General features: G+C 34.1%; 1 protein-coding gene across 2 annotated transcripts in view; it reads right to left on the bottom strand.

Annotated features, from left to right (window-relative positions):
• Positions 1 to 25,071, bottom strand: part of LOC149958710 (uncharacterized) — a 74,987-nt gene that overhangs the window by 34,229 nt on the left and 15,687 nt on the right. Inside the window, exon 1 of one of the 2 annotated variants that reach the window (XM_090166061.1) lies at positions 14,510 to 14,689. The exons of the other annotated variant lie outside the window; for it this stretch is intronic. The gene's annotated coding sequence lies outside the window, so the exon portion shown is untranslated. Of the gene's footprint in view, positions 1 to 14,509; positions 14,690 to 25,071 lie in introns of those variants that run through there. 2 annotated transcript variants of the gene reach the window in all.

Raw genomic sequence — 25,071 nt, 5'->3', positions numbered from 1 at the left:
TAAGCTTCTGTTCTGGGATTTCTAGGTAGGCTAGTTTGACGTCATTTCACTTCAGTTTTGTTCTAGATCAGGTTATTGTAATACTACTAAGTTTAATATTAATGTAAATCTTAGTTTAATATTAATGTAATTCTTAGTTTAAAATTAATGTAATTCTTAGTTTAATAATAATGTAATTCTTAGTCTAATATTAATTTAACTCTTAGTTTAATATTAATGTAGCTCTTAGTCAAATATTAATGTTATTCTTAGTCTAATATTAATGTTATTCTTAGTCTAATATTAATGTTATTCTTAGTCTAATATTAATGTAATTCTTAGTTTAATATTAATGTAATTCTTAATGCTGGGATTGCAAAATAATGATAAATTATTAAATTGTAAAGTAAAATTTACTTTTGCAAAATAATGATAAATTATTAAATTCTAAAGTAAAGTTTACTTTTGCAAAATAATGATACATTATTAAATTCTAAAGTAAAATTTACTTTTGCAAAATAATGATAAATTATTAAATTCTAAAGTAAAATTTACTTTTGCAAAATAATGATAAATTTTTAAATTCTAAAGTAAAATTTACTTTTGCAAAATAATGATAAATTATTAAATTCCAAAGTAAAATTTACTTTTGCAAAATAATGATAAATTATTAAATTCTAAAGTAAAATTTACTTTTGCAAAATAATGATAAATTATTAAATTCTAAAGTAAAATTTACTTTGGAAAAATAATGATACATTATTAAATTCTAAAGTAAAATTTACTTTTGCAAAATAATGATACATTATTAAATTCTAACGTAAAATTTACTTTTGCAAAATAATGGTACATTATTGAATTCTAAAGTAAAATTTACTTTTGCAAAATAATGACAATTCATGAAATTCTAACGTAAAATTTATTTTTGCAAAATAATGATATACGCAAATTGTTCAGTGTCATACTTATGTCATTATGTTACTTATAATATAAATTATGTACCCAAAGAAAACCCGTTTCAGTTGCTTAAAATTGTAGTACTAGTAACTACCTCTAAATAAATCTTGCGAACCTCGCCAAAACAAAATCAATCAGAATTTCCTCATCAACGTACTCCAAAAGCACACATTTCATACTTCCCACTCGTACGAAAATTCCATTAGAAAATTAAAGTAATGAATTGCCGGCCATGCAAGGGGCTCATAAATTTAAAATAAATCTCTGGATATTTGGGGCTGAGCTTTCTGAATTATTAAAGCTTAAATACAGGCTATCAATTAAAGGGCTTTATCTTAATACCGCAAAAAACGGGAGGGCCTGATAAACCCTACCAACCTTCTAAAAACCATTATGAGAAATAAAACTTAGCTATCTTTTTTGTTAGGGTTAGGTTTTTTTTTGTACCGGGGGTAGGGCGTTATTTTGGGGTAAAAAATGAATGGTAATTAATAATCGCTTTAATCGGTGACGTGAGATCAATTCGACTCTTCTTAATTGGCTTAGATTAAGCCCTGATTATATGTATTATAAAAAATAAGATAAGAATTTTACCGGCTAGAACGTATTTAGGTTATTGAGGACGTCCAAGTCAAACCGTTTATAAACTCAAGTTTGGTTGCAACCGAGGTTGCAACCATGGACAGCAAATTAAGAGGACAGGTTTTCGATAGCCTTCCACAGTGCATTTTATTTCTCCCCGCGTATCAATCAGCTCGAGAGACTCCGAGGGAGTCTTGCAAGGTCGTTTGTACCACGTGATCTTAAAATCTCAAAATGGCCATCTAATGCGGTTGATATTGTTACGTAATTTTTTGCGCTTTACATTTTAGTATTTTTAATTTTGGTTTTTAAATTCAATAAAAACTATCAACTGATATTTAGTATATCATATTTAATCTATAAAAACGTGAAAAAATACCTTTTGGCGTAAAAATGTACTTCGTGTTTATCTTTTTTCTTTTTTCGAATAGTATCGTCCACTCTTAGCGATACTGGTTTTTTCAAATAACCTTGGACGACTCCCTTAGTGTGATTGGTTTAAAATTTACTATCCATGTTGCAACCGAACAAAACCTAGTAAAGACCATTATTTGAAATATTTCAGTTTTTATTTTGATTAATATTATTTATTATGGTAACGTAAAGTATTTTTACTGCTATATCTCATATTGGATTTTTCGGAAAAATTTCACGAGGCAACCGAAGGGAAAATCGCAAATTCAAATTGAAACAGTAACGCCATCTGTAGGGGACTTGCTTTAATATATTTTTCTTGATACGATAATTGATAATATACTACACCGGTTTTTACACACAATCCTAAGGATTTGTGTGTATTAGTTTCACGTACAGTGTAGCCGATGCCGATGCCGCCGTGTCGCGCATATCTCGTCAACGGTTAGGTCTAGAAAAGTCAATGATATCTCGTTCGAATGTACATACATCGCCATTGATAGCCTTTCATTAATTTTTGAAATCGAAGCCCAAGAAGTTGGGCATTTGCCCAATTTACTATTTTCGGTGTTTTCCCTTTGTGTGGTAGATATTTTATTTAAAATTAAGTCCGATAACGTTAAAAAAATATTTTTGGTTAGGTTAGGACTCAGCGGATCTAAACCTTAGGTTATATCAGTAAATATTAAATTGAAGTATAGTTTCCAGGGTAATTTACGGGACCCCAATTTTCGGGGTTTTATATTTTTGCCTAAAAGTCTATATAACGTTCCTTAATTTATGTCCGATTTTCATGAAAGTTATATTTTTGAATAGCTGTGGTTTCCATATAACCTAGATTTGCAATTACGTTGCTTAATTTTAATTCTAAGTAAGGTTTTTTGGACAGCGTATACGGACCCCCGCAACTTCCGACATTGAAATTCGGCGTGCTTATAGAGGTCTACCCAAGAGTTTCCCTCTCGCATTTATCAGGGCCGTTCACACCGTGCTTTCAACGTATGACCAGAAGTAAAAATAAGTGTGACACTCAACGTTTGCGCAGAAGTAACGAATAAGAGTGACGCTCAACGTGTGACCATAAGTAAGAAATAAATGTGATACTCTACGTCTGACCAGAATTAACAAATAAGTGTGACCACAGAAGTAACAAATAAGTATAAGTGCAAATAAGTATGGCCGTGGATATATATTGGTTGTGATACCGACGTTGCGGGTTGCTGTGAATAGCTCGAACAAACTTAACACATCAGGAGGATTGTGTGTATTCTGACCGTCGTACGTCTTGTTAACTATATATATAAGTAGTAGAACGTTTCTAATTTTGGCCATGTTCGTCATTTTGGCTGTAAAGTAAGCTCGTACTGTCTCTGTTACCTAAGTATGCTCTTGACGACAAATATTTAAGATTTCACAGGTCACCGTTTTGCGTCCGCTTGCTAACGCGTCACACGTAGCCTTTGAGAGCACCTCGCTAGGGGGAGATTTTCTTCTTGTGATGACGTCACTCCGTTACTAACTAGCTCTCAGTAAAATTTTCCTCAAAGTGACTTATGGAACAATATTATAGACTTATTCGTAACACTAATCAAACAGTTTTTTCTGTTGAGGGATGGTCGAGTTTCCCTCACATTCTTTGTAAAACATGAAAAATTTAACTAAGTAGCGATATAAAATCGAAATTTTTCATACTTATTAGTTTTAGCTTATTTTATAACAATATTTTCTTCCGAAGTAGCTTTTTTTTCAAAAGATGTCGCTGGCGTCGAAATCAAAGAGGCGGTACTTATAGGTACCCCTCGTGGTTGATTGGATCGTTTGTAAATTGGTCAATAACATAAATTACAGCAATTATAATCAATATTTTTACACGCGATATGTAATTTAAGTTAAAGTCCACTAAATATAGCATAAGTTGTCTAACTATAATACTCAACAATGGCTCTGACGACGTTATCATTTAGCTATTTTGAATTTTAGCTTCCTTTGTCATTAATAGATGGCACCACGCTCTGCAGTAAAATATTCCCCAAAGTGACAAACTTATAGAATAATATTAATGCGTTCTAACCTTACGCTATTATAATATAAACAAGAAAAGAGAGAGACACGAATATTATTGCGTAAGTAAGACTTTTTATTTTAAAAAACATTTAAAAACATTTAAAATCGTCATTTTAAAAAACATTTAAAAACATTTAAAATCGTCATTTTAAAAAACATTTAAAAACATTTAAAATCGTTAAATGTTTTTTAAAATAAAAAGTCTTACTTACGCAATAATATTCGTGTCTCTCTCTTTTCTTGTTTATATTATAGAATAATATTATAGACTTACATAAAATATAACCCGAACTCAGAGTAGAGATTTACCTAGAGCCTTCAACGAATAAGTTTCGTTTTTAATACGCCCGAGATAAGCTTATGTACTTCTAATATTGTATTAAGGCTATTTTAGTAACCGATTGATTGGAATTTATCCTAGACAAAATAAACCTCTACCTACCCTTTCCTCAACGTCATCGATGACGTCACGCAATATCCCTCGCCCCAAAAACCGTCTAAAAATCAGCTCAGCTCCGGAAGCGAAGGCATCGAAAATAAAGCAAACCCAATCGCAGATCGCTTAGCCGAGGTGAATGATCAATAAGGTTTGAAGCCCCACTAAAATGATTTGCCCCCTCACCAGCGACGGGAGGTGGGAGCCCTAAGGTGGTCCACCATTCCACCGGAAGTGGGTATAAATATAGACCGGATGCGAACTAGCTCCCTCCCGTTGCCATAACAACGCCTCGCGTCCCGAAAAAGGGGAAAAAATCTCTCCTTACATTCTATTAGCAAAGGCTTAATAACGGGGCCCTAACGACCCCTACTTTTTTATCGGCTGCTTTTTTTAGCTCTTGCCCTCCAACGTCATTTCATCATAGGACAAACCCATTAATGTTGTCGGTAATTCTCCATAGAGGGCGCTTCTAATGGCTGCCATTATCGTTCTCCGCTAGATGGAGCTCTATGTCCGAGCGAACAAATATTAAGCCTAGGTTTCTGTCCAATGATCCTGGTCGACTATTCGAGCTTTCACGCGTCCATCCGATAAAAGGTGGCGCTGGCCAGTTTTTCATTCTCTTTCCCTCCTGATTTTAATAATATTCACTCGCGGGGATATCTTCTTAGATTAGTTCGTTTTCGTCACCCCAGGGGTCGTACGCTGATTTTTTTCTATCATTTTCATTTCATTTTTTATACGTAAGTGTCCCCCTGTTTTGTCATGGTAGCAGATAGCCTTTATTGATATTGGTAATGAGCTTTCACGGGGCTCGTTTTTAACGAGTTTTTGGCGATTGTTAATTATGTTATGGTTTATTTATATCGTTAATGACGCCAGTTTAACGGTCTGTGACGTCAATTATGATTCTGGTTTTTTTTTCATGTGATGCTTACAGATATTAATTAAAAGGGAGTAGGAGCTAAATTTAATAATCGTCTGCTAGCACACGATATTACTTGATTTAATGTAACTAGCGCCAATCACGGTCTAGCTTCCGTGAAAACCTGTTGGCAGATACGAGAACGTCATTGATCCACCATTAACACCGCAGTTCATAATCCTTTTAAAAAGAGGAGCTTGTCTAAGGATTAGTTTAAAAATAAGCGAAAATATTTATTGTAACTTCATGCGTTATGGGGATCTGTGTTTCCGGGGTAGGTACATTTGTTCGAATTTCAATCGTCCGAACGGTGGAACAAATGTTCGAATTTCAATCGTCCGAACGGTGGAACGAATGTTCGAATTTCAATCGTCCGAACGGTGGAACGAATGTTCGAATTTCAATCGTCCGAACGTTGGAACGAATGTTCGAATTTCAATCGTCCGAACGGTGGAACGAATGTTCGAATTTCAATCGTCCGAACGGTGGAACGAATGTTCGAATTTCAATCGTCCGAACGGTGGAACGAATGTTCGAATTTCAATCGTCCGAACGGTGGAACGAATGTTCGAATTTCAATCGTCCAAATGGTGGAACAAATGTTCCAATTTCAATCGTCCGAACGGTGGAACGAATGTTCGAATTTCAATCGTCCAAATGGTGGAACAAATGTTCCAATTTCAATCGTCCGAACGGTGGAATGTTCGAATTTCATTCGTCCGAACCGCCGAAATAACAAATATTTCAATCGTTCGAATTGGACAACTTGTTTGTTTCATTCGTCCGAATCGGTACCATCACTTGTCCGAATTCTGTCGCTAAATTAGTATTTCTTATTGCTGTTTTTTTTGGTCCGGATTTTTTTAGTGCAAGAATTAAAAATAAAAAACTACATTGTAAATATCGTTGTTTGTTCGAGGTGTTTTTTCTTAATTGCTGCTATATCTATATATTGTATATTTTACTTCATATTCGTATTAATATCGATCAATGTTATGGATATTTTAGGTTAGGTTAGGTTAGGTTAGGTTCACGTTAATGTTACTATTTTCTTATATTAACAATATTTAAAAAAAAAACAACCAATTCCAAATGTTCGAAAAAACGGACAAACGATTATTCGAAAAAATTAAATTGGCCAATAAAGTTAACGTAAATTGAACGACTAAATCACCAACAAAAGTTGTGAGCAATTTTTCGGGCAAATGAAATACGTTTTCGGACATACGATCATGTTTTCCGGCATTCGGACATTTGTACCACCGTTCGGACGAATGAAATTCGAACAAATGTACCCAATCGTGATTCCTCCCCCTTGGGTACACCACTGGTTATCTCCCCCCATAAGAATTTACATAAACCTTTTTCTGATTTAATTTTCATTTCTAAAACTCTATTTTGTAGTTCTTGAGAAAAATACCACGAAAAATTTGTTTGAAAAATTTTTACAATCACCTTAAAATAAAATTTTAAACGTCAAACTGAATTATTATTTTCGAGGTCATTACGAAAGCCCTAGTGTTACTATTTGACGTGTGACCTGTGTTATTAAAGGCCAAATAATCATCTGTGATCAAAGTAATGATCTTGCGTAAGTCATCGCCACTAGTTAGAACTGTATTTGTCATCGGTGTTACCTCTGGTCAACCTTTTTAAATGAAGTCATTGCGAACATATTAGTTATTAAATAATTATAATTAAACTTGAACATTACGATTGGTAAATTCAATTTTATGGCAATAAATAATCTACTTAAAAAAACAATGATTATAAGTATAATTTTAGCGTTGAACGTAATTTGGCCATTCTGCTTCTCAGTGATATGTAACAAAAACTCTAAAACTGGACTGAAAACTGTTGATTTTAATATTTAAAATAAAACGGTCGTTTTTCTTTGCGAGCTAGAGTTTCCAGTCCTGGAATTGCGAGATCATTGTTAAAACAATAATAAAACGGTCTGCTTAGACATTTATTTGACGAATGCAAATGAGAGTAGCTTAGGCAATTTCTCAAAATATTTGTTTACCCGCTAAATAAATAAACTAAACTCAGAGGCCCATGAATTAAGTTTCCAATACCGATTATTTGCATAATATTTATCCAATGTTCCCAGATAAGTAACTCTCACTACGGATTCTTAAGAAAAATGCTTTATTTATCCACGTTGCAGATAAACAAATTCTTTAAAGGCAACTTCTTAGCTTAAAACAACTGTCGGCTCTATCATTGCCACCTGTATTATGAAAAGGCCTCTGTTATCAGAGATGGCCATGAATCTATCCGATTCTTAACAAAAAAAGCGTCTTTAGTGGAGAGCGTGGTGCCATCTATTAATGGCAAAGGAAGCTAAAATTCCAAATAGCGAAATAATAACGTCGTCAAAGAACCATTTATATGTATTATAATTAGACAACTTATACTCTACTTTGTTAGTGGACCTAAATTATATATCCCATGTAAAAATATTGTTTATAATGGCTGTAATTTAGGTTATGGACCAATCTGCAAACGATCCAATCAACGCGAGGGGTACCTTTAAGTACCGCCTTTTTTATTTCGACGCTAGTGACATCTATTGAAAAAAGAGCGACTTCAGATCGAGCAGACACTTGCTTTAAAATTATCAAATTGGGAACTGTTTTGTCATCGTCGTAGGCACAGTGAAAGTCAATCGATTCGAATAAAATTTTGAAGGTAACTAGATCCGCTGAAGAACTGTTCTACTGAAGCTCAAATTTGAAATTTCAAAGTGTATAACATGGCACTTTATTTGAATTTACGACTGCCTATAACACAAAATGTAGTTCTTTAATCAGCACACCTGATAAATACGGCCAAGTCATCAAGCGACCATTAAAGCCGGGTTACAACGCGTAGGAGGGTGGTGGCAAGCCCTTCATGCCACTCGAGCCAACAACTCCCTACACTAGCTATTACCGTTAACCTCCAAAAGGTTTTATGGAAGGGGAAACCGATGAACTCGGTTGAAAACCCCTTAAACCAGTGGGGAAAGAATTTGCAAACTCAACGCGGAAGGAGTTATAAATGCATATTAACAAGAACGTATTTAGTTATATCTGAGAACGTACGAGTCTACTTTCCAGACGTGATCTCCTACTTAAGCTCCGCCCTCAAACTAAAACCCTAAATGTTTCCCACAAATTGTATAAAACGCCATCTAGTGTCAGTTCTAGGAACCTTTTAATTTTTCATTTGAGACAAGGTGTATAATAAATTATAGGAAAAATGTCGAATTATAGCTGAATTAACCGATTATAAATAAAATAATCATCTACTAACACGTGCTATTACTTATTTGGTAACGTCATTCTCCATTTCGTTACATTAGTTTAAAAACATCGTAACTGAAAGTTAGAGTTACGATTTTAGGACACTAAGGTCACGATTTGGTACCTGATGACTCGGAAAAATTTAAATATTTTAACAATTAATTAGTAAAACTTTAAATACTTTAACAATTAATAATTAACACTTTAAATACTTTAACAATTAATAATTAACACTTTAAATACTTTAACAGATAATTGGTAAAAATTTAAATACTTTGACAGAAAATTAGTAAAAATTTAAATACTTTGACAGAAAATTAGTAAAAATTGAAATACTTTGACAGATAATTAGTAAAAATTTAAATACGTTGACAAATAATTAGTAAAAATTTAAATACTTTGACATAAAATTTGTAAAAATTTAAATACTTTAACAGATAATTAATAAAAATTTAAATACTTTAACAGATAATTAGTAAAAATTTAAATACTTTAACAGATAATTAGTAAAAATTTAAATACTTTAACAGATAATTAGTAAAAATTTAAATACTTTAACAGATAATTAGTAAAAATTTAAATACTTTAACAGATAATTGGTAAAAATTTCAATACTTTAACAGTTAATTAGTAAAAATTTCAATACTTTAACAGTTAATTAGTAAAAATTTAAACACTTTAACAATTTATTAGTAAAAATTTAAATACGTTAACAATTCATTAGTAAAAATTTAAATACGTTAACAATTCATTAGTAAAAAGTCCTTTAACCTTTGAAAACTTCTAGGGTAACACTGAAACCATTTTTATCAAATTAGAAAAAAAAGTTCAAAGTCCTTTTTAAAAGACTGGATTATATAAAAACTGCTCCGAAAAAAAAAAACTCTAAAAAAATCAATTGCTTTTAAGTTTAAAAGAAGGAGAAGAGAGCCACCCCAACTTTTTTCTCCAGGATCCCCTTTTTCCGAGAGTCAGTTGAAGTTGATAGTTTATCAATCAAGCTAAAAAGCTTTTTCATTCACTGCCAAAACAGCTTGGCCCACTCGAACGATATTCAACGTTAAGTGACACGCGCAGTTGTCTTTAAGCGGAGAAAAAGCGAAACGCAGTCTAGCCGCTAAAAACTTGACTCGGAAGATTTTTTTAACGAAAATTTAATGACGTTTTGCTCTTAGTAGAAAAAGCAGGTTCTGGGCCCGAGTAACAGCCGGTGTAAGGGCCCTCTGTATTTACTTAAATGTAGAGAATTCGCAATGCAAAGTTTTTTAAGGAAATTACTCTACTAGGTGAGCTATAGCATGGTTTTTGGAAACCGAATTTTAAATAGAATGCTGCTGGTGGAACATATTTTGTAACGCTGAACCTTTTCTTTATCTGATTTCAGATTTATAATTCTATGCGTCTTATAATGGCATACCTTTACGTTTCGAGTACACAAAATATCAAGAAATCTACGTTTAGAATCTCTAACTTTTTTCTATAGAAATTCTATAGAACAGAAATTGATATTCTATAGAACAGAAATCGATATTCTATAGAACCACAATCGATAATCTATAGAACAGAAAATCGATATCGATATTCTAGAGAACAGCAATCGATATTCTATAGAACAGAAATCGATATCGATATTCTGTAGAACAGCAATCGATATTATATAGAAAAGAAATCGATATCGATATTATATAGAAAAGGAATCGATATCAATATTCTATAGAACAGCAACAGATATTCTATAGAACAGAAATCGATATCCTATAAACAAATTACACGCCTTTATGTGGAATCTATAGAAATAGACACTACAGAATTAAAATCGATATCGTATAGAAAAATGACAAAACGTTGTGTTTAATCTATAGAAATAAACACTGTACACAATTGATATCGGAATCATAAAGGAAAATGACAAAATGATCTATAGAATCCTTAAAATGTACAGAAATAGACACTCTACAGAATTAAAATTGGTTTCCAATAGAAAATGATTAAAGAACTGAATCAGAATGCTGTATAAAAATTTGCAAATTTCTATAGAACCCACAGAAAATAAATCATATAGAATCGAAATCGAAATCTTTTAGAAAAATGATTAAAGGTTCTATAGAAGTAAAAAGCTTTCCAAACTTAAATCAGAATCGTATAGAAAAATTACAAAACGTTCTATAGAACCCATAAAATACATAGAAATAGACACTCTACAGAATTGAAGTATGATTCCTATGGAAAAATGATAAAACCTTCTAGAGATTATTTAGAAATTGACACTACAGAATTGAAATTGAAATCCTATAGAAAAATGATATATTTTCTGTAGAATTTATAGAAATAGACACTCTACTGAATTGAAATTAGAATCCTATTGAATAATGATTAAACGTTCTATAGAAATATAAATTCTACAGAATTGAAATCGGAAATCTATAGAAAAATCTATTTTCTATAGAATATAGGAATAGAAATTTTATGGAATGTAAATCGGAAATCTATAGAAATATCTATTTGCTATAGAATATATAGGAATAGAAATTTTACGGAATGTAAATCGGAATTATATAGAAATATCTATTTGCTATAGAATATATAGGAATAGAAATTTTACGGAATGTAATTCGGAAATCTATAGAAATATCTATTTTCTATAGAATACATACGAATAGAAATTTTACGGAATGTAAATCGGAATACTACAGAAAAAAATTCAATCCTTCTATAGAATGTATAGAAATTTAGGTAATTTTTCTATAGGCACTGAAAAACCGTAGAAATTTCAACGTACTTTCTATTGAAATATTTATAGAACACTGTAAAGATCATGAAAAAAAACCCTATACTTTCAATAGATTTCTATAAGATTTTACACATTAAACTTATTATGAAGGGTTTGATCTCGCCTGCTTCCAAATCACTAATATATTAAGTGAAGTACGATTTGAAATTTGCCCCAATTTAGTTTCAGGATGAAAACCCAGTACCGCTAACGCCAGAAAACGCCTGGCATGTTTTCGATATCCATCTAACATCTCTCTAGAGTTTTTTTACTCGCTACAGATGTTACAAACGATATCATTATATCCGTATCAGACGCGAAATCAGCATTAACTTGTTCGATATCAAATATATCATTGTTAAACTAGCTACAAAAATACAAAGAAAATACAGTTTCGCCAGAAGGCGTACGATATAGTAACTCCGTCGGCCGCGGGATGTCGCCACAGTTCCAAGGACCGAAGTGAACCATCTTACAAACCCCCAGCCCAATCTATTATTTTGCCAGTCTTCCGATACGATCCGCGAGCTAACAATTTTAAATTGGCGATTCAGTCAAGTCTTTTACTCCCTCTTTCGTACAAATTTGGCATTAGTAGAACGACAGGGGTGTGAAGAAGGTGAAATAAGACCCCTCTAAAATTGCAAATTCGACTCTTTAGTATATAGCTTAGAAGGTAATGACTTGAAGCAGCCAATATCAATTTATCTGATCTATATACGGCCAACTCGAGCATCTCTCTCTCTTATCTGTGAAATCGACAATTTAACAAGTCATTAAGTTGGACCTCTCCTCCGAGCCACTCGCCTTGGATGATGCGCCTACAACAAAGGTTGGTCAACTTCAAGTATCTCGGGCCCTCCTAATAATCATTCATCTACCTTACGTGCTCTAATAATACCAAGCTTCGCGTACTCTGACAAATTAGTACTCGGATAATGGATATTTACTCTATTTGGAAATAGCTTTATTCTATAAGTTTGTCCTGGTCTTAAACGAGGTCCGCTCTTGTTGAAGTAAGCAGGATGGGATGTTTGTTGATGGCTTTTAAGATAACTTTATACAGAAGTTTACTAAAAATGTTCTGTAGACCAAACGCAGTATTTTCTTCTGATTACTTTACATACACTTATAGAAATGAATAGAGAATTGACCCAATCCTCTATGTTGATTTCTATGATACCCTATAAGATATTTTCTATAGCCTCTATAGTGAAAACCTAAAATACCCTTTAGATTTCTACAAAATTCTACATATTATAATGCAAATTCTTTCTTTAGAAAGATCGATAGATAAGGAGACCTAGAAATATCTATTGAAATATATACTATATAGAAATATATAGACTATAGAAATATATAATCTATAGAAATATATAGATTCTATAGAAATATAGACTCAATAGAATTATAGACTCAATAGAATTATAAAGACTATAGAAATATATGGACTCTATAGAAATATATAGATTCTATCGAAATATATAGATTTTATCGAAATATATAGATTTTATCGAAATACATATACTCTATCGAAATATTTAGACTCTATAGAAATATATAGACTCTATCGAAATATATAGACTCTATATAAATATATAGCTTCTATCGAAATATATAGACTCTATAGAAATATATAGACTCTATAGAAATATATATTCTATCGAAATATATAGACTCTATAGATATATATATATATATTCTATCGAAATATATAGACTCTATAGAAATATATAGACTCTATAGCACCTTCTTCAACCACTTTAAAGCTCTATATGATTCTATAGAGCTTTTTCAAAAGGGTTTCCTTCACGGCTCAAAAATTACCGACTATATTACTTAAAGGTGTAAAATTGAAAAATTTACACTGTGTAGGGATATTTACGTATTTTTAAAGCATATTTTAGCGGTGAAATATTATTAGATTATCAAACGTGTTTTAAAGAATCGACTGGAACCCGCGAAAATACTTGTTTCGAGTGAATAACAATAGATAGACAAATAAATACTTCTCCGGTTAAGTAATATACACTTTGCGTAAAGGTTTTGTTGCTAATGGCGTTATACAAAGTTTCTATTCGAAACGCAATAGTTTGGTCGTATTTTACGGTTGTTTGTGTCTATTTTGCCCCGTTTAACATTTTAGTGACAATAAAGCTATTTCTATACCCGCGGGAAGAAAATTTAGTTTGCGATTTAGCATATAAGGGTTTATTTCCACTTCGATAACCCTTAAAATATGCAAATGAGTTCCCTGTTTATGGACTAAAACATTTGAATGAAAATCTGGGTTTAATGTGAAATTAAGTAAATTTACAACGGTTTATTTTAAATTAAGTTGTACGATTCATAAAAATACGGATTCTCATTTATTAAACGTCTACGGGAAACGTGTAGGGCAAAACAGTCAGCGTGAGTGTTATACAACGTAATAATCCTAATTGACTTTAAATTTTAATTCATATCCCTTTTAATAAAACCTTTCTATAGAAAGTCTATGGAATTGTAATTCTATAGAAAAATTAAAATTTATATAGAATTAAAAGAAATAGCTATTCTTCAAAACTGAATTCGGTTTCCTATAGAAAGATTAAAAAATCATCTATAGAATTTTTTAAACAGATTTTCCAAAGGACTGAATTAGGTTTCCTATAGCATAATTACAAAACCGTCTATAGAATTTTTTAAACAGATTTTCTATAGAACTCAATTAGGTTTCCTATAGAAAGATTACAAAAAATCTATAGAATTTTTTAAACAGATTTTCTATAGAACTGATTTAGGTTTCTTATCAAAAGATTACCAAAACGTCTATAAACGCTTTTGATAAATACATTTTATGGAACTGAAACCGGAATCCTATAGAAAATGTACTGATATTTCTATAGAATCTATAAAACCTTTATTAAATTTTCTATAGACTGACCAAAAAACCATAGAATTATAGTTTTTCCAGTAGAAATATTTACGCGTTAAAGAAAATCTTCTTATCTTTTACATTTTAACAATAAAAATCGAAAATCAGCTCGTAAAATATTTCACAACGGCCAAATACAATTTACAATATGACAAGGGCATAAAAAACTCACCTTTTTAAGCTTAAGAAAAACGCGATATTTCACATTGTTCTCTGTGGATTTAAAATGGCAAAAGTTGAAACGCTGAATAAAAAGGGATAAATTCCAATCTGTCAAAAAACTGATAGAATCCAATGGGGTTTCCAAAAAGGGGTTGAACGAACAGCCAACTATTTCGCGTCCAGGCCAACTCGGACTCCGAACGACACTGAAATAACGGAACACCCGCATCTAGGCTATTCTCTCTCTCTCTCTCTCTCTCTCTCGGAGCCGGGTTGCGTGGCGCGCATGCGTGGAAGATGAGGGATCTGTGAACTCTATTTACAGAGATGCCAGCCATGCCCGAGCTGAGAGAGAGAGAGAGAGAGAGTTAAGATATTTTTTCAATGGAATCGGGGATGAGATTACGTCACTAGCGTTTCTTGCAAAGCGGAATGGGGCAGAGGGGAATGGGGCAGAGGAACGATTCTGCCGAGGAGTTCGACTCGAAGGGGTATGTACCCACTCATTTTGAACATTTCAGACTTCGTTCTAGGGCAATTTGTTTTTGAAAAAATGGTTTGTTTGGGTCGGTAGTTTATGGGTTGTTGTGGCTGTGTTTTGTGTTTGGTGTTCGGTGGATGGATTCGTTTAGGGCGATTGGGTTTTTTGATTTAAAGTCATTAAGTTTAGATTGTTTTGGTGCCATTTATAAGGGCTTTTTTAACAGGAAACTTTGAAGTTTTTTAAGTAATGTTAAAAGTATATAATATATTTATACGTGTTGCGGGGACTCTGGGACGTGGTTGAAATCGTTTGCGCTTTTCTAATTACAGTGACGTCACCCGTTGAGAAAATGTGTTAGAAAACTTGCAAAATGACTTTGAGAAACAGATGATATTTTGAAATTTTTGAAATTTCCAAATTAGGTGGTTTCTTTTAGCTTGTTCCGGGATTTCGGAGTAGGGTAAGATGAGTAATGCTATGACGACATTTTACTCCGATTCTGTCCTGGTGAATAGTTTGAGTCGGAGTAAAAACGTTTTTCCAAAATGGCTGCCTGTGGCCTTTTTAGCTGATAAATTCTGCCTAGCAGACGACAAAATCCGAATTACTCCTTTACACTTCCTTTTCAGAACGAGTAAAAAGAGTAGCCCTAATACCCTGGAACAAGCGAATAGTTTATGGGCCGGAGTAACTATCGGAACAGGTGAATAAAACGTTTTAGTGTAAAAAGAGTACACTTTTAGTCCGAGAACAGGCGAAAAGAAACCACCTAATAAATAAATACAGGGTTGCCACACTTCAGGGAAAACAGGGAAAGGTCAGGGAATTTAAAGAATTTGTAAAAGGTCAGGGAATTAGATTTTCTCTTGACACTTTTTGAGGGTAATTTTACTCTAGATCGATGACAAATTCTATGATTATCATTCCTTTTCTTGAAAGTTCTAATTTTCAACAATAACCTTTTTAGTGAAATTTAAGTCCATTTAAATTTATTAACTTCTGATAAAAGTAAAATATTAAATAAAAATTTGGCCTTAAAAAGTCAGGGAAAATCTGATAAAATGGTCAGGGAAAACAGCGAATAATCCGGGAATTTGAATCTGAAAATTTTGTGGCAACCCAAAAGTGACATAATTACCAAAAGTGTGACAATCCCTGTACTTTCGTATGCTAAAGGTTTAATGAATGCTCGACTCGAGATCGACCACATAAAAGACTATTTATTGTCGCCTTTCTGGATCTTTTTTAGTCTATGGTATTATATCGTAGGTAGATGGCGATAGCGTCTCCACAGAACGACGAAAAATCAAAAAATACACTAACTTTGACCAGTGCTACTTAGTTCCTCCGTTACTCACGACGAGGCGTTATTTGTTGGTTTTAAGTTCCTTCCCCCCCCCAAGGCACACTTTCCCTTCTCCCCTCCCAACTTGTATTTCGCTCGTAACATTCATTAGGAAATAGGTCCGATTGACACACTTTTGGTAATTATGTCACTTTTGGTAGTTATTATCCCGACTGAAGAAATTCTTGCAGAAGTTAACGGTAATAGTGAATGTAGGGAGCTGTTTTCTCGCGTGACAAGAAGGGCTTGCCACCACCCTCCTACGCATTATAGCCCGGCCACCTGTCTAAAAGGCATTGTAAGTCGCTCGATAACTTGGGCCTAAGGTGGTGCCTTGGGTATTAGCCTAGCTGATTATTATTATTAAAATTTATTAAATAAATTAGAGTGTGGGATTTTTACACTACACATGGAATGCGGTCAAAGTTTGAATCGCCACATACAGGCGCCATCTGGTATAACTGAAATCATTAAAAACGAACGTCTAAGGGCTTTCCTCCGAGTTTCGCGTCTTTTTGTTCGCTCGAAGACCTATCGGTACGAGCTATTAGTAAGTTTTTAAATTTCTTCAAATTTGTAGGGTTTAGCTTTATTATCCCTTTTCATAATGGACTCATCTACTTATTCGCTAATTATATAATCCTTTCCTCTAAATGTTTGTTTCCCTGTAGGCAATTTGTGAACAGCTGATTTGGGTATTTCGCTTTTAAGGACATTTTAATTTCAAGCCGATAAGGTCAACGACCTTGACCTCTCCTGGGATTTGAATATTAATACTAGCTGCTCGTCGTTAATGACCTTTGCAGGTGGACAATAGCGCGGTCACGCAATGTCCGATCGTGACCTCAAAAATGGCCCCTTTTTTATGGTCACGATAGAAGTTTCTGACCCTTCATTCTTTCCCCTGGCGGTACTTCCGGTTTAGTCACTTCCGCTTCCGGGTTTGAGATTGGACACACCGATGCTTATCCCGATTCTCACACTGTCTCTAACGAGTGACCATTCCGGCCTTCCACAAAGGTTTTAATTCCGGTTAAACTTTGCAGCGACACCGAAGTTACGCGGAAAGATTTTTTGAACCTAACTTCCTCTCTTTGCTTCGGAGGACAATTTACTAAGAGTTTGTTTCTTTCTCACGTGATTTACGACAAGGCCCTCTATTGAGCGATTTCGCAATTAAATCGCCCGCCCTTTGCACCTGGCACTTTTGAATAATTGCCGGCGAATTCGGTTTCAAAGGGTGTCTTTAAAAAAAAACATTTAGTCTAGACATTAGATCAGATTTTCAAGGTCCTTCCTAAGCCTTTGCCGGATTTCGGTAAACGCAAAATATGCATTTCACTTCATAAAGATATATTATTAATAAATACTGGTTTTCTGTAGTATTTCACATCATAAATACCTCTATTATCTATTACCGCTGGGTTTTGGGTAGCATTTCGCATAATAAATACCTCTATCTATAAACGCTGGATTTTGGTAGCATTTCACTTCATAAATACCTTTATATTTTCAATAAACGCTTGTTTTGTAACATTTCTTATCATAAATACCTCTATTATCAATAAAAGCTGTCTTTTGTAGCATTTCGCATCATAAACACCTCTATTATCTATTAACGCTGGTTATTGGTAGCATTTTTTTCATAAATACGTCTATTACCTATAAACGCTGGCTTTTGTATCATTTAACATCATAAATACCTCTATTATCTATTAACGCTGGATTTTGGTAGCATTTCACTTCATAAATACCTCTATTACCTATAAACGCTGGCTTTTGTAGCATTTCACTTCATAAATACCTCTATTACCTATAAACGCTGGCTTTTGTAGCATTTCACTTCATAAATACCTCTATTACCTATAAACGCTGGCGTTTGTAGCATTTCATTTCATAAATACCTATATTATCTATTAACGCTGGCTTTTGTAGCATTTCACTTCATAAATACCTCTATTACCTATAAACGCTGGCTTTTGTAGCATTTCACTTCATAAATACCTCTATTACCTATAAACGCTGGCTTTTGTAGCATTTCACTTCATAAATACCCCTATTATCTATTAACGCTGGTTATTGTCAGCATTTAGCATCATAAATTCCTATATATTAACGCTGGGTTTTGGTAGCATTTAGCATCATAAATACCTCTATTATCTATAAACGCTGGCTGTTGGTAGCATTTAACATCATAGACACCTCTATTAACAATAAACGCTGGCTTTGGTAGCATTTAACATCGTAAACATCTATTATAAATAAATACTGGTTTTATGTAGCATTTCACTTCATCAACACCTCTATTATCTATTAACGCTGGCTTTTGTTGAATTTCACATCATAAATACCTCTATTATGTATAAACGCTGTCTTTTGTAGCATTTCATATCATCAACATGCACCTATATTATCAATAAACGCTGGCTTTTGGTAGCATTTAACATCATAGACACCTCTATTAACAATAAACGTTGGTTTTTGTAGCATTTAACATCATAAACCCCTCTATTATCTATAAACGCTGGTTATTGTCAGCATTTAGCATCATAAATACCTATATATTAACGCTGGGTTTTGGTAGCATTTAGCATCATAAAGACCTCTATTACCGATAAACGCTGGCTTTTGTAGCATTTAACATCATAAATACCTATATTATCTATTAACGCTGGGTTTTGTTAGCATTTAACATCATAGACATCTATTATAAATAAATACTGGTTTTCTGTAGCATTTCGCTTCAGAAACACCTATATTATCAATAAACGCTGGCTTTTGGTAGCATTTAACATCATAGACACCTCTACTAACAATAAACGCTGGCTTTTGTAGCATTTCACTTCATAAACATATATTATCAATAAATACTGGTTTTCGGTAGCATTTAAAGGGAGCTCCAAAGTTCGGTGGCCAAATGTGCGTAAAGTCAGTAAAGTGTCAAATTTACGGTTGACTCTGCCCGCCTCTGCCAAGGCCGAGTGAGGGGTTGGAGAGAATGAAAAGCATGCTCAATTTTCTTTTTTTTGCCACTTAACTTTATAAAAACCTTTGTTATAAATAAACAAGCCTAAAAATTATTTCGAGTTCCTTGCTCTTCAAATAAAAATACAAAAGATTGAGAGCGTTTTTCTTCCAATTTTGAAATGTAAGCCTGGGCTGAAATATTTTGATTACCTAACCGAGTAGCGGGCGACTCAGGCAGGCGTTCGACCTGAAAAAGAAGAGAGGTTCCCTCTCGGCCCTGGGCGGTCAACGCGTCCGCCACCCCGGGCAGTAAAACGGGTAACGAGCCTTGAAAACCGCTCCATTTCTATGAAGAACAATTTTGGAATAAAACCCGGGCGAGTTGAAAATTCCTCCGGGTTGCGTTCCGCCGCTAAGCCTTGTCTCTTTTCATTTTTATCTAAATTTAAACTGTTTTTAAAAAGCCCATTTTACACCGACCCTGTTTTATATTATTTTAACTCCGGAACTTTCCGATAGTCGCCCGTGCCCCCCCCCCCCCAAAAATAGTTGATATTTACGATGACTATCATTTTAATATACGTGTAAGAAATCAATACAGCTTACTGTTTACATGCCGTCACGGTCTTTTACATGCAAGAGATACTGCAGTTACAGAAGAGCTACGTAACGTATTCCTGCGGAGATAAATTTTCCAGAGCTTTAACAGCGGAACTTCGACCGTCACCTATATGCTAAAGTTCTTGCAGCTGCAGACCGAGTCACTGACTCACTTCTGGAAAATCGAGACCCGTATTCGTTTCCATTCCTTCTAGAGGAGGCAAGGGCGCGAGCCAGGCCAATGGAAAATGTACGATACATTGTGTTTTTCTTCAGGAAATGTTATTATTTATAATTACAATTTATAGCTACACAAAAACCTTGGTTTTGTCGCTGCTTCAACTTGTTTGGGTGCACGTATGCGATTATGGTAAGTCACAAGTATCTTAGTGATAAAATTATTTTAGTAAGCCTATTTATGAAATTACGGTTGTAGTGCAACCGTTCAACGATGGCGTCGTAATTTTCGTCGAAACTAAACCTAGTAGGCCTATAGGGACAAACGGTAAGTTTTATGGGAACTTTAGAATATCAAATGCAAGTGCTTTCTTATAAAAATATTCTAAGAATGTCTAAAAAGCGTTATAGAGTTTTATGGTTTTATAGAATGCCTATGGCGCACTAATACCTACAGTGCCATGGGTGGACTCTCTTGCCCTAAATCAAGGCCCAGTATTCCTCTTTCCCCTACACCACTTTTCTAGTACTGTAAGTAGAGTTACGGTACATGGGTATACAAATCCACAAGTGTCTGTTTTTTATGTCTTGAAAAAATCTACGACGGTGCCCCCCCCCCCCCAAATATTGGTCTGGAGCCGCCCCTGCCCTAGATGGCGCTAGTGACTTAGTGGCTTCTGCTAGACGCGAACCTTAACTGCGTTCAGTCACTCTCAACGAAATATCCGAAAACTTTTTTTCGTTGAGACCGTTGTCAAACGTGACGTAGGGTCTTGTTGAACGCTTTTTACGCTTGTTGTAAATTTTGTCAAATATCGCCTGTTGCGGCGTCTGCAGCTAGCCTTCCTCCGTCACGTGACTGTTGAGCAACGGAAAAATCTGCTCGAAAAACGATGACTTCGTTGCTCAACGGACGGGCAACGTGACGTCAAAACCAGAAGTCAAAAAACTGATGACCGTTGAGCTCAACTCTGAGCTTTTTTAGAGTTACTGAACGCAGCCCTTTTTTGCCCGACACGTTGCGATTGTCGTTATTTGTAGGTTAATTTACAGCGTTGCCAGACTTTCGATAATTATCGTACAATTAAAACACTTTTAACGGCGTTCTATATAGTAAACCTTTTTTCGATAATTCAGCTTGCGAATACGATAATGATATTATTTTTTAAATTTACCGATTAAAACTGCAACGTTTTTACCTTAGATTTTGACAATTAATTAAACAATTAATTATATTAGATTTTGATTTTCAATAAAATGAACTTTATTCAAACATTTAAAAAAAATTTTAATTATCAAATTTAACGCCAATATATTCCCACCAAATTCAAATTTATCGCTAATTTTCAGTCATACGATAATTCTTTCCTAAAATCGATTATTTTTTGGATCTGGTTAGATCAAAGAATATAAAGCCCCAGGAATGGAAGGTGTAGCTCCGGACGTCTAGTGGAGCTTTTGCGCTTCTCGTTTTTAAAGATAGACCGGGTTTCTAACGCAACCAAAACACGCGGCCAATAATATCAATCCTTCCATTCCTGGGGCTTTATATTCTTTGGTTAGATAAGTTTATTTTCAGGACCTGGCAACGCTGTAGGGTAATTTTGACGCCGCATCAACGTCAATTTAAGTCACAATTTTACCTTGTGCCGAAATGGTTTGAAAAAATTTAATTTTTATGTTTTTTGCTTTATTTTGCTTAGGGTTTAAAATAATCTTGGTTTCGTGTTGACGGTTTTGGCCGAATTTTCCGCTTGCACGAAAGGCCATTTTTAGGGAAACAAAGACAGGGACGGATTTAGGCATGGTTCAATCAATCGCGGTCAAAAAAAAATTATTATTTGATTTTTCTGAAATTTTTAAATTTCCATTTACCCTGCAAAATGCATCTGATACACCCAAACTTGGGTTAATTGGGTAGGTCCCAACAGTATTAGTTCAGGGCCCTAAATTCAACGGGTCCACCTCAGACCAATGATATACCGGGCTGATCTGATTTGTGTTTAAGGGGGAGGAGTTTATTGTTAGACTATCACAACATCGAAATTCAACTGTGATACAATTTCAAATTAAATATAATTTAAAGAAATTATAATATACAGGGTGTTTCAAAAGGTTATACAAAAATTTGAAGGAGTTGAGTTGAAAAGAGCGCCAGAGAGCTTCAAAGTGTGGCCTACTAGCCCCTGGAAGTAGACTGCCACAAGCGCACAACCAAGCAGCAGGGACTTTAAATACGGTTTATGTTTACTTTTTTACGTTGGTTACCTCGATTTGTTTACAAAGTCCTTTTTTACCTATCACACGAACCCAAACCTTAATGTTCGTGTTTCCCTGCCGCTTGGTTTTGCGCTTGTTGCAGACTACTTCCAGGGGCTAGTAGGCCACACTTTGAAGCTCTCTGGCGCTCTTTTAACTCATCGTAGGAAAATGGGACAAAAACAGGCACACTTCTCAACTCACCCCCTACAACTCCAACAAATTTTCGCATACCCTTTTGAAACACCCTGTATACCATATCAACATTATAGCAATGTTTTGCAGGTCGCTGTTTCTTCAAAATAGCCACACCCACAAAGTCCTATAAAATACTGGGATTCTATATTTTAAAGAGAAAAAAAGCACCAAAAAATAAAGTAAAATGCATTCTGTTGCGTTCAGATTCTTGAAACCAAAATAATATTTGCTTCTTCACTTTGCAAGGCTTTGTATTTTGCCGGAATATTCCACGTAGAAGAAAGACGGTACAGTTTTACTCCAGCCAAGCGTATTGTTTCGTTGAAATCTGGTAGTCTACTTTTCTCTGCTTTGGATATTTTTTAGGCACGTGCAAAAACCCGGAATTCTTTACCCTAAAATTAGAATACAAAATACCTCGCTGCTGCCAAGCCTTTTATCCTGTAAAAGCCTAAGGTACCTCCGTAATTCAGTGACAAGTAAAGCCGCGTTCTAGTATACGATTAGAGACGGATAAGCTGGTGTTACTTGGCAGTGTATAAGGTATTACAGTCTACAACTTACTACTATCATAAGTAAGGTAATAATCGTAAGTTTCACGATAATTGTTTTTAATATTAGTTTGGCCAACCTCCCTAATTCAGTTACTAGTAAAGCCGAGGTTTCTTAGCAGTGTAAAAGGTACTACCTTCTACAAAATTCTACGATCATAAGTAACGTAAGATTCGTAAGTGTGACTTTTTTTTTACTGTTTTTTTCGTCAACCTCCGTAATTCAGTGACCAATAAAGCTTTACTCTCATATACTATTATAAGTTAGTATTACTTGCCAGTGTTTATCAACTTCAGTGACAATAATAATCAACTAGGCTAATACCCTTGGCACCGAATTAGGCCTAAGTCATCGAGCGACTTTTAAAGCCATTAATTCACGTGGCCGGGTTACAATGCGTAGGAGGGTGGTGGCAAGCCCTTCACGCAACGCGAGCCAACAGCTCCTTACACTAATAATTACCGTTAACCTCAACAAGTTTTTATGTAAGGGAAAACCGAAAAACTCAGGGAAAAACCCCTTAAACCAGTGGGGAGAGAACTTGCAGATTCAACGAAGGAGTGGTTCCGAGTTTTCACCCAGTGCCACAAGCTGGGATCGAACTCGGCTCCTCTTTCTGCGAGGCGAAAGTGCTAACCACTCCTCCACCCCACCTTACAAGTAAGGCCATACTTTCGTATACGATTAGCGACGGATACGCTGGTGTTACTTGGCAGTGTATAAGGTACTATCGGCGAAACTTACTACGATCATAGGTCTGTTTCACCAAGGACCATAAAAATCACTATGTGCTAAGGACTTACAACTTTGTGCCTGCTGCTATACGTCTTCCGAAGTGTCAGGTAAAGTTGCCCGAGTAAGTTGTGACGTGTTTCCTGTTCATTACTCCCCAACAAACCATCATTCAGTGTCGTACTTACGTTTATTACGTTACTTATGCGACGCTTTCATTAATATTAAAGAAGGTAGATATTTGTATCACTGACAAGTAAAGTTGGAATTAGTCCCTGGTTTTACGTTGCTAGACTACCGTATCTTGTCAGTCGTTGTGAAGTAGATTCCACCTAAAAGTGGACCACAATCGATTGGCGATTCTTAGTTGGTTTCTGAGAAAGCTTTTAGACATTGGCTAATTTTTGCATAAAAGTATAAGATCGTTCTAGCGTTGAACTTAAGACGACTTTCAAACTTTTTACTTTTTTTTTCTAAAAAAAATATTGCCTATCCAATGATATTTTAATTTAATGGCTTTATGCATAATTTCTCCGTTAACTGAATAGTATCAAATTCCTTTCAAGTAAACCGAAATTTATGCCAATTTTCCACCAAAATATAAAGAAGTGGTAAAATATTTTAACTTTAAAATATTCAGGAATGAAAATTTGTTAATACCCGAACCTAAGAGCTCGACTAAAACAATTAACTGCAAGTAGGTCGTAGGCGGTATTTTTATTTTAATACTGTAAAATGTTAGAATAATATCGAAATAACCAAACCTAGTTGGGACTTAATTATTAAATAAAATATTAATTTTATAATCTAATTTGGTATATTATTTTTAAACACAGTTACAGGGTTGCTACTTGGTAGATTTTTTTTTATAAAAATCAAATCAATAGATTTTTTGATTTAAATCGGATTTTTTAATTTTATTGAATTTATTGATTTTTTTACAATTAATGGTCATTTTCCTGTTTAATTAACGAATATTTCACTTTTATGAGCTAGCTAATCTTGAATTAAATGCAATCTTAATTAAATTTAATAACAATTTAATATTTTAGTTTTCTCCGATTTTCATTGTATTTTAATTTTATAGGAATCTATTTTTGACCTACAAATCAAGTGATTTTTGAAAAAATCACTTTATTTGTAGGTGAGCGAAATTTCTTTAACCAACTGTGAATCGGTTTGTAGGTAAGCGAAATTTCTTTAACCAATTTGTGAATCGGTTTGTAGGTAAGCGAAATTTCTTTAACCAATCTGTGAA

Source organism: Leiobunum rupestre, chromosome 2, assembly GCF_980474605.1.
Source record: "Leiobunum rupestre chromosome 2, qqLeiRupe1.1.hap1, whole genome shotgun sequence".
In the NCBI taxonomy this organism is placed as follows: domain Eukaryota; kingdom Metazoa; phylum Arthropoda; class Arachnida; order Opiliones; family Sclerosomatidae; genus Leiobunum; species Leiobunum rupestre.
The sequence above is the reverse complement of the archived record's forward strand: the minus strand, read 5'-3'. Positions and strand labels throughout refer to the sequence as shown.